Source organism: Galeopterus variegatus, unplaced genomic scaffold (assembly GCF_000696425.1).
Source record: "Galeopterus variegatus unplaced genomic scaffold, G_variegatus-3.0.2 Scaffold19, whole genome shotgun sequence".
Lineage (NCBI taxonomy): Eukaryota > Metazoa > Chordata > Mammalia > Dermoptera > Cynocephalidae > Galeopterus > Galeopterus variegatus.
In genome coordinates this window covers 745,080-756,944 of record NW_007726130.1, presented here as the reverse complement: position 1 = coordinate 756,944, position 11,865 = coordinate 745,080, and the positions used below count along the sequence as shown (strand labels likewise).

The 11,865-nt window shown below is 35.2% G+C and overlaps 1 pseudogene; it reads right to left on the bottom strand.

The window, feature by feature from the left end:
- Window positions 1–10,065: 10,065 nt before the first annotated feature.
- On the bottom strand, window positions 10,066–11,231 carry LOC103586551 (annotated as a pseudogene).
- Between the last annotated feature and the right edge of the window lie 634 nt (window positions 11,232–11,865).

The window sequence follows — 11,865 nt, the reverse complement described above, 5'->3', positions numbered from 1 at the left end:
TGAAAATAAAGATGCAACAATATGTTGTAAACTGGTGACAATTTAAATTCAAAGGTACAAATATTTTTAAAGAAAAAGAAATATACCATGCAACCACCAACCTTAAAGCAGTAGGAGTGGGCTATACTAGTTTATGACAAAATAAATTTTCAAAAAGTTACTAAAGGTAAAGTAGGACACTTTATAATTACAAGATAGTCAATTATTCAGAAACATATAACAATTATAAACATATACATACCCAAATTAAATAAAGCGAAAACTAACAGAATTGAGGGGAGAGAAAAATCAACAATAATACTCAAAGATGTCAGTTCTTCACTCTCAATAATTGATAAAATGACTATTCAGGAGATCATTAATGAAACAGAATATTTGAATAACACTATGACCAACTAGATCTAATGGACATTTATAGAACACTATACCAAGCAATGGCACAATACACATTCTTTTCACGCACATTGTACATTCTCTAGGGTAAGACATATGGCAACCATAAAAAAATACTTCAATAAATTTAAAGTGTTTGAAATCATATATAGTATTTTCCCTGATCACAATGGAGTGAAATTAGAAATCAGTGACAAAAAGAAATCTGGGTGACTATTATGTGTGGGAATTAAACAGCACACTCTTAAATAACCAGTGATCAAGGGAGATATCAAAAGGGAAATTAGTAAATACTTTGAGATAAAAGTAAATGAAGACACAGCATAACAAAACTTATTAGATGCAGTTATAATAGTACTTAGACGGAAATTTTTATCTGTAAAACTTTAAAAATATATAAAGAAAAATGTATAAAAAGAAAAATGATAAAAAGATAGTAACCTAAGAGATGCACCTTAACAAGAAAAAGAAAAAATTAGTTAAATAGAGAACAGAAAACCAATCAAGAAAAATCAACCAAACTAAAAGGAAGGATATTCAAATATGAAGTATTTTTATCTCTGTGAGATACTATTGTGTAATTTTAATTTTTATCATTTTCTGCATTTTCTAAATTTCTCACATTGATTATGTGTTACTTTTATAATCAGAAAAACAACTACTGTAAAAATGTCAATGAAGGAGTTATTCATAAATAAAAAAGGCAGTAGTTGTCACAATGAATATCTGTTATTTCCTTAACAAATATAATTGAAACAGCTACTCTGGAAGTAGCTCTGTGCTCACTATGGGAGAAAAGAATAGAAATAGGAATGTGGCTACTTGAGCAAGCAACATGGGTAATCTTCCATTGCCATTGGTAATGTGAGGGCAACATGAAAATCCACAACTGTCAGTTCCTGTAATGTCACTGTGTCTTCCAAATACCTACCTTACTTGAACAGTCATAATTCAAAATCCAATGAGCAGGGAGATAGATAGGCAGAGTGGAAGCATTCTTAAAGTATTCACAGAGAAAGTCATATTTGAGTTTGTTCTTCCTTGAAGAGTAGTAGCTCCCTACAAGCAGAAAAAATAGCATAAAGAAAACGTGCAGAAGGATAATGGAACACAGATGATTGCTGCCTCATGTGGTGGGAATGTGACATGCAGAAGTAAATGGAGGTAGCAAGAGAAGAAGTTGGAGGCTAGGTTCAGGACAGAAGGACAACCCTGTTGCTATGCTATGGATTGCAGCATTTATTCTGAAACATAGTGACAGCCATTTGTTTTAAAAAAGGTGTCATACAGTATGATTCACATTTTATCACACAACTGCAGTAATTTTGCAAGGCCTAGGCTGGGTGATGTAAACCCCAGAGCCACAGTATCATACCAATAAAAGCAAATCGCCCAAGTTTTAGAAACAGTGAGTCTTTGTTAGTTTCGAGTGTAATTGCTGAAAACATGCAACTGACTTCTCGGTGACTATGGAACAATGTGAAGTCAGGCCACTCCCACATCACTAAAATGGACGGACTTCCACAATGGTCAGCTCCCTTCATGTATTTTTTTTTAAAAAACCGTAAAGTATGGTTCATATACCATTATATTCACCATGATAAAGTGCAAAATTCAGTGATTTTTAGTATATTTATAGAGGTGTACATTACCCCTAACCAAAAGAGAAATCCTGTACACCCACTCGTGGATTGTTAAACACAGCAGAATCTCTGAAGTAGCAAGGACATAAAAGACATGGGAAGTCAATAGCACTGCCAATCCCAGAAATTTGTCTGAAAACTACCTTCTTGCATGCTCACAAAATCGTTAATTCCATTCATATATTCATACATCTATTCATTCTTCAAAGATTTATGAGTACATACTATTTGACATGCATTGTGCTAGGTATTGAGTATATAACAGTAAACCAGACATCCATGCTTTCTATACTATGGCACCTTACAATCTAGTGAAATAAAAAGACATTAATAATATTAATAAAGATAAAATTAAATTGTAATAATTCCTAGAGGACATAAAATGTATAAGGGTCATTGGCTACCTTAGAATTGGGAGTCAGCAGAGGTTTCTCTACAGTCTGACACACTTAAGCTGACATATAATGAAAAGTAAGAGCAAGCCAGATGTAGGGTTGGCCCAGAGGCAGAAAAGAGTTTGGTATAATTAAGAAACTTAAATAATGGTAATCATAATAATAATACCTTAAATTTACCTGGCTCTTAAATGTACCACATTTCCTAATTCACTTGTTCCTATTTCTTGACATCAGCTTCTATATTCCCTTGCTTGTTCAACCTTTTAGACAATGTGTTCTGGCTTATTGACTTCAGTTTCCTACCAGATAAGATGTCTTTGAACAATATTCAAAAGCCTCTTCTAGTTTAAAAAGAACAGTACTCCCAAATAGTGACTCTTCCTAAACTCAAGTTGTGGTGGTAGATTTAAAACCTCTAGGTCTTTTCTACATTAAGGGCAATTTTAAATGTCATCTTCAATGAGTTTTCTGAACAATTCAAAAATTTTAGTCTTCTGTCTTTCTATAAACCTGGATCTCAATTTTGCATTGAAAGAAGCTTAAATCTGATGCAGCAGTGTCTGCCATTTGAAATACCTATTCTGGAAAAAATCAATCTGAAAAATGTAAAACGTATCCATGCACTCAAAGAAAATGAACAAAACTGAGAAACACTTACATTCACATTCATACATGCATACATGCACACACATGTACATGCAAAATAGCCCAAATCTGCTAGTGTCTTGATCTTGGACTTTCCAGGCTCCAGAACTGTGAGAAATAAATTTATGTTGTTTATAAATTACCCAGTCTAAAGTATTTTTTAACAGCAGCCTGAAAGGACTAAGACAGAAGCTTTTCTCATCTCCTAGTCTAGGTAAAGTCCCCCGTGCCATACTTCTACAGTAGCCCCAAATTTTTCTGCTATTATACTCATTAGATTCCACTGCAAATGCTTCTTCAATGTCTGTCATCCCTGCCAGGCTGTAAGTGACTTGACGTAATCAATGAATAAATGCTAAGAACTTAAAGAGAAAAAAATGAAATCATAATTCCAAGGAGCTGGGCTTCTTGAAGTGATTTCCAAAATTTCCCCCTTGGTATAATGACACCTTTTTCACGACACACTCTAGGATGACTGAAGACCTGTTCACTCAGGTGTCAATTTATTGGACATCTTCTCTGTGCTAAAAATGCTAGTGGCATAACACTGAACAAGATCATAGAACAGTATATACGATGTAGACTGGCAAGCTTTCTGACAGGGAGAGTACAAGGTGCTATGGGGCCTCATAAGAAGGGGCACCCAAGTAAGGCTCTAATGTTTGTTCAGCTAACTGAAGGTGGTTCATTATATTCAGATACACCTGTGGATAACAATAGGAAACCAGAAATTAGAATCATTAGCCTAGCATGCTATACAGATAATAAATTTCTCATCCGTCTCTGAAAGCCTTCAGAAAAGTCCTAAGAATGAAAGAAAAAAATTTCCTGGCAATTTTATAAAAAATTGTTTGAATGTATCTGTCCCTTTGATTGTATTCCTTGAAGTACTCAGTGCACATGTGCCTTGACACTTTAAGCATAATGTGGGAAGAATTGTCTAAAAAACCAAATTCTCGCCATTCAAACATTTCACATTCTTTCGATAGATAACTTTCCAGTAGCAATCTGTGTCAATTTCAGGAATTGTGTCAAACACCACCAACTTGGTGTTAAACTGGAATAATAATAATAAAACAGCCAAGGAAGATCCTGGGCTCTTTTTAAGCATTGCCTTTTGTAGAGTCTTGTGTGCTTCCACACTTTCTTGCTCTCTCAATATATTGGCTGCTGGTTGAGGCAAAAAGAAGGAATGGTTTCCAAGAGATGATTAAATCGTGGTAAACATTCACAGATTTCTCCCACTCCTCTCCATTCGTTTGCGTTACGTTGTACCAAAGCTGTTTTTTGTTTGTTTGTTTGTTTCCATGCTTCCGTGGAGCCAAGCAATATCATGTCTTTGGTTAACAGTTCATGTGATAACTGCTCAGGAATGAGACTTTTCAAACCAATTAAAAAATTTAAATAAAGCAACTAAAAAAAAAAGACTAATTTGTGATTGAAATTATTTATATAAATTTGTAGTCTTGAGAGAAAATTATAGGGTAATTTTTCCCCATGTTAAAATTTTATAAACCTTAATTTGGTGCAAATTAAATTTTAAAGACATTATAAATTCCTACGAATGAAAATTCACAAAGCAAAACAGTGTGGAAAACTCAACTCATTGTGAAAACCATACTTTTAAAATCCAGCAAATCTCTTTCTAAATATCTAGTTTGGGATAATAAATAAGCATTAGAATGCTGTCTTTAAATTCATATATTTGACCTTTAGGTTTCCAAATATGAAGTCTTTGTGAAGAAACACGGAAAGTGTGTACATCCTTATATATCCATATATATGTGTGTGCGCATGCGTATGTGTGTATAAAAATAACTTGAAATTGTACTAAATGCAACAAGAATGTTTAGCTATGATTTTTAATTCAAGTACTTGGGGATGATACAGTTAGACACCAGTTGTCTATACTTAAGGATAAATTTATGTGTATTACTACTGCATTTTATTGTTGAAAATTATAGATGCTTTTAGTTTTTATACTGAAAAAGATTTTAAAATGCAAGTCACAATTATTATTTCAGCATTACTTCAGAAAATACTGCCAAAAGAAACAAAATTTGATAATCTTTGGGATATTAGTGTCTTCTTATTTGGGGCAACATTATTCTAATGGTGAAATAGAATCAAATGACATTCAACTTCAGAACATGAGTCAAGCGGCCGTGAGTTGTGAAAAGACAGGGCTAACTATATTGAAGCAACCCAACCATGTGAACCACTGCACATTAATGGAAGTTCCGTCACAGTCTGAAGACATGTTGATCTTTAAATATTTTTGAATTATCCATATGCATTCACGGAGAAAATGCAATCTGGCTCCTTCTTTAGTGATGTGTTTGTATACGATATGCCATGAGTGTTTTGTAGTATCATATTTGCCTGGCAGAGAAACATGTTATAATATCTAAAAGTTAACCAGGTAGGTACAAACAGTATAAATTTCCCTGTTACTTAAAAGTATAGAATGTATAATTTTTATGTCAAATTTATTCTTTCTCTTATTAATATCAAGTCAGAATAGTATAATGGGGGGAAAACATCACAGGTTTACGGTAGAGTACATCTAGATCCAAATCCCAGCTGTGACAGAATAAGCTGTGCTCAATTTCACCAAACTCTAAAATGGGGACAACATTAACTACAGAAATTAATTGTGTCTGAAAACCCTTTTTTAAAAAACAGAGAAACAGCTTTATTGAAGTATAATTGATATACAAACAAAGAAACAAACAAAAACCTGCAAATATTTAATACAATTTGATGAGTTTAGAGTTTGGAGAAAACCCTGATTCTTTTTATTTATTTTTTTTTTTACTTACTTACTCATTTATTTATTTTGAATACTCATGAGATACAAAGCTGATTGGCCCTCCTACACTCAACATAAGTTTCTCCAGTTTCATCCATGTTGTTGCAAATGGGAGTATTTCATTCTTTCTTATGACAGAGTAGTATTCCATAGTGCATTTATCCAATCACCCATCGATGGACATTTAGGTTGGTTCCATATCTTGGGTATTGTAAACAGAGCTGCAATAAACATGGGAGTGAAGGTATCCCTTTGACCTGATGATTTCTATTCCTTTGGGTATATATACAGAAGAGGGATTGCTGAATCATATGGAAGATCCATCTGTAGTTGTTTGAGAAACCTCCAAATTGTTTTCCAAAGTGGTTGTACTAATTTACATTCCCACCAACAGTGCAGCAGTGTTCCTTTCTCTCCACACCCTGGTCAGCATTTGTTATTTATCATCTTTTTGATCATAGCCAGTCTAACTGGAGTGAGGTGGTATCTCAATGTGGTTTTAATTTGCATTTCCCTGATGACTAGTGATGTTGAGCATTCTTTCATGTACCTGTTGGCTATTTGTATGTCTTCCTTTGAAAAATGTCTATTCAGCTCCCTTGCCCATTTTTTAATTGGGTCATCTATTTTTTTACTGTATAATTGCTTGAGTTCTATGTATATTCTGGATAGTAGTCCCTTGTCTGATGCATAGTTAGCAAAAATTTTCTCCCACTCTGTTGGTTGTCTTTTCACTCTGTTGATTGTTTCTTTTGCTGTGCAGAAACTTTTTAGTTTGATATAGTACCATTTGTTTATTTTTTCTTTTGCTGCTTGTGCTTTTGGGCTCATGTTCATAAAGCCTGTACCCTGACCTAACTGTTGAAGTGTTTCACCTATGTTTTCCCTTAGTAATTTTACAATTTGGGGTCTTATACCTAGGTCTTTAATCCATTTTGAGTTGATTTTAGTGGATGGTGAGAGATAAATATCAAGTTTCATTCTTCTGCCAATTGATATCCAGTTTTCCCAGCATCACTTGTTCAAGAGGCAATCGTTTCCCCAATGTCTATTTTTGTTGACTTTGTCTAATATCAGGTGTCTATAAGCCTGAGGAGTGATTTCTGGGTTCTCTATTCTACTCCACTGGTCTGAATGTATATTTTTATACCAGTACCATGCTGTTTTGGTTACAACAACTTTGTAGTATAATTTGAAGTCAGGCAGAGTTATGCCTCTGAGTTTGTTTTTTTTGCTCAGGATTGTTTTGGCTATTCGGAGTCTTTTGTTTTTCCATATGAAAAGTAAGATTGTTTTTTTTTTTTTTCCATTTCTGTGAAGAATGTCATTGGTATTTTGATAGGGATTGCATTGAATCTGTTGATCACTTTGGGTAGTGTAGACATTTTCACAGTGTTAATTCTTCCAATCCAAGAGCATGGAATATCTTTCCATCTTTTTGTGTTTTCTTTAATTTCTTTCAGAAGTAGTTTGTAATTCTCATTGTAGAGTTCTTTAACCTCCTTGGTTAAATTGATCCCTAGGTATCATATTTTATTGGTGACAATTGTAAATGGGCTTACTTTCTTTATTTCTCTTTCTGTTAATTCATTATTTGAATATATAAATGCAACTGATTTGGGGGCATTTATTTTGTATTCTGCAATGTTACTGAAGTCATTAACCAGCTCTCTTACAGTGTCTCCTTTGATTAATAAGGGAACCTGATAAAGTTTGGATATGTTGTCCTCACCAAAACACATATGGAAATTTGATCCCTAATGTGGAAGTGTTGGAAACTGAGTCATGGGGGAAGATCCATCATGAATGGATTAATGCTCTCCCTCGGGGCAGGGGGAGTAATGAGTGAGTTCTCATTCTATTAGTTCCCACAAGAGCTGATTGTTTAACAGACCCTGGCACCTCCTCTCTCTCTCTCTTGCTTCCTTTCTTGCCTCCTCTTGCCATGTGATCTGCTTGTACCTGCCTGCTGCCTGCCACTTTCCACCATGAGTAGAAGCAGCCTGAGGCCCGTGCAAGATGCAGCTGTCTCTGAATCGTAAGCCAAATAAACCTCTTTTCTTTATAAATTACCCAGTCTCAGGTATTGCTGTTAGAGCAACAAAAATGGACTAAAACAGAACCAATCTGAAAAGACTTCCTAGCCAGCCGACCCTCTCTGAGTCTCACCAGCCAGAATTAGGTCATACTCATTCCTGATGATTACTGGCAAGGAAACTGATACTACCCCAACAGCCTTCTAGCCATCAGGATTTATTCTTGAGCAGACAATGGGGTTGGCCATCTTCTACCATATGGCCGTTTCTCCATATGAAGAGTGGTATATATCTGAACAAACTAAGGATACTTTTGGCAAGAAAAAAAAAATGGAAGATGACTGGAATAAACAATAAATGGAAAGTAACTCATAGGGTATTAGTAAATAAAAGCATATATTATGCAAATAATATAACATAATACAAACATATATTTAAATAATATTACATGCTTATGTTTCTGACAAAAAAGTACTCAATAAATAATAGCTACTGATAGTATAATTGTTGTTTGTATTATTATTAAACTGTAAGGTTAACAGTACTATAATAAGAGCCATAATTGGGATGCAAAAGAAATATACCTTGATTTGACTAATTAACTGCATGGCTTAGACTCTTTACTGAGGATTGGAAGAATTCTCTCAAAGAACAAATTGCAAATATTTTAGGTTTAGTGGGGCACATGGTTCTTTTTTGTCACATACTCTGCTTTTTTTTTTTTCCAGCTCTTAAAATATATCAAAACATTTCTGAGCTCCCAGGTAGTACAGAACAGGCAATCCCTATCTTAAAACAAGTACTTAGCTTCACTGTGCCTCAGTTCTTCCATCAATAAAATGGAGATACTAGCAGTGTTTTCTGTGGAGTGTTGTGGTAAGGATTAAATAATGATATACACAAGTTAGATACAGGGCTTTCACATGGTAGGCACTCAGTAAATATTAGTGATAGAGGTTGTTGTTGTTGTTTTAATATACCATACATATGCATCAATGGATGCAAACTGATAAACATATTCAGAGATTAAACACACCCACAACAGCAAGTGAGTACATTGTAAGCTAATAAATTTTATGGTATAAGAAGTGATACATATATCTTTATATATTTATATATATATATATATTTATTTATTTTGATATATATTTATATGTATCTATGTGTATATATAAAGTGATATATATTTATATATAGAGAGAGAGATATGGTATAACAAGGGGTATAACAAGTGATGCAGTGAAAGACAGCTTGGCACAGAAGAAGAGCATGAGCTCATGAGTCAAGCAGACCTGGTCCAATTCTGAGTTTATCACTTGGTAGTTGTTTTGACCTCAGAAAAGTTATTTCACCTATGTGAGTCTCATTTCCCTCATATATTAAAATTAGATACTAATAGGACCTGTCCCATAGGATTGACCTGAGCACTAAAGAAAGATGCATGTCTGTCAAGAGACTATCATGTGATAAGAGCTCTCAATAAATAGCAGTTGCTATCATTTCTCATGTCCTTTTTAGTTGTATTAAATACCTCTGAGGCTGTGTCTCCAAAATAGCCAGTCCATTACTTGTGGAAAAATAGCAATTGACTGATTGTGATTTGACTATATTTTTGACTGGCATGACCAACCCAGTAACTCAGAACAACCAGTGAGTGAAGAAAAACAAGAATTGACTGGTTAATTAAGCCTAAAATGTTGGTCCGATAGCCCTGTACACACAGCTTGATTATAATTTCTTTTAGTTATGTATAGCCTTTCTTAATATATCTGACAAGAAAGTGATTGAATTTTAATTAATCAATTTAAGAGTTTATGCCTAGAGGCTCCTAAACTTCAATTTAGCTGTGTTACTGAGGAGATTGAGCATTTTAACCATGCCCAGGCTAATACTAGAATTTACCTTCTCATCCTAGGTGTCTGCTAATACTGATACAGTACTAATTTGAGACAAATCTTCAGGCTTTTGATAAAAGTCACCCAAATCTGGGACGAGAAGTGAAATCATAATGTGGTTATGACATGGGAAGCTTGAAGACAGAGAGTGATGCTTTTTAGAAAGAGATTTTGTTTTTCAATTTGAAAACAGTCACTCTTTATTAACTAGGCAGATTGCAAAAAACAATTATGGCAGACACCTTATTTCATCATTCTAATAAGCCTGTTGATCTGGTCTTCCCTGTTGCCAGAATCTTCACCTTCCACAAAATGAGTGGTCTTTGTCTTCATCCCACCGTGTGAAAGATAATTCAAAGGGCCACAGGAAATTATTTGCTTCTTTGAAGCACTTTCCAACAGTGTAGATCTCATGAATCAGATTTTCCATGCAGGTGATGCTGTATTTACCAAGAGATCGGGCAATCAAAGTGTTATCTGTTAAGACAATTCACTTCTTATTGATTTTGCCATAACCACGCTTTTTGGTTAGTTCATTTACTGACTTCAGGTTTGGGTACCCCCAAGCAATATGTGTGGGGTACCCCCCCACAATCCTCAGCATGTTAATTGAAGCCTTGTTGAGTTTAACAAAGGTGCCATTGAAGATCTGGCAAAGGTGAAGAAGCTGCAATGCCTTTGGGACCTTTGGTCTCACACCATTGATACCTCTGATCCTGATACTCTTTGTTATCAGGAAATTGAAAAATTCCAATTTAGGTTCTGCAGGTACATAGAAGTTGCCAGCTTTTCTTGCCATCCTAGCCATATGATGGAGTTTGGATGTATTGTCCTCCCAGAACTCATATAGAAATTTGATCCCCAATGCGGCTGTTTGAGTCATGAGGGCAGATCCCTCATGAATGGATTAATGCTCTCACTGGGGAAGGGGGGATTAATAAGTGAGTTCTCATTCTATTAGTTCCCATGAGAGCTCGTTGTTTAAAAGACCCTGGCACCTCCCCTCTCTCTCTTTTGCTTCCTCTCGCCATGTGATCTGCTTGTACATGCCGGCTCCCTGCCACTTTCCACCATGAGTAGAAGCAGCCTGAGGCCCGTGCCAGATGTCCCTGAATCGTAAGCCAAATAAACCTCTTTCCTTTATAAATTACGCAGTCTCAGGTGTTTCTGTTACAGCAACACAAAACGGACTAATACACCATATGAATCTCAGTTCTGTATAGCTTCCTATTCCTTGAGATAGTGCTTAGCTTTTTCAGAGATAAGCTTCCCCCTCCCTTTTGAAGCATCTTCAGGTCAAACTTCTTTCTCAGGCCCTTGACTTTTACTTCTGTGAAATTCCTTCACTTTTTCTTAAGGGTTTCTGGCACAGCAGGAACCTTCTTTTTCTTCTCTTCAACACCCTCCATGGTTCCAGCTGGAAAAGAGCTACAAAGAAATTGAAAATATAAATTTATAGTTATAATTTTCTTTCAAGTAACAAATTAGGGTTTTAACAGAATACAGACTAACATTGTGAGAATGTCTACTATGCACTACACATAGTTGGGGAAACTGAGGCACAAAGAGGCCAAGTAGCTTGTCCATAGTCATATAACTAACAAACGCATGGAGTAAAATCAAGTCAAGTGGGCTTCTTTCCTTTTTACTCATTCAGTCTTTGTGCTGAGTTTAATGACATTAAACTGTAGCTTATCAAATTCTCAAAAGATAATTTAAGGAACGACCCATTTCTGCTTCTCTCGTTTTAGTTCCACTTAGCCCTCAAGAAGACAAATAGCTCATATTTACCAAATTACAGGAGTTAGCTATTTAAAGAGAAAATTTTATTCCCTTATGGTCTGAGGGTTTTTGAAGGGGAAAGGCCATCCCTCGCTTGCTCAGTGCTGCATCCCAAGTAGCTAGAGCAACAATGCTTATGCTGTGGATTGCACATTCCCCCAAGCTCACTGAAGCTTGAATTGTGCCCCTCAAGTTTTATGTATTAGAAATGGTCCCCACTGTGACTGTGGAGAAGTTGAGAAATCCTTTTATGATAATTGA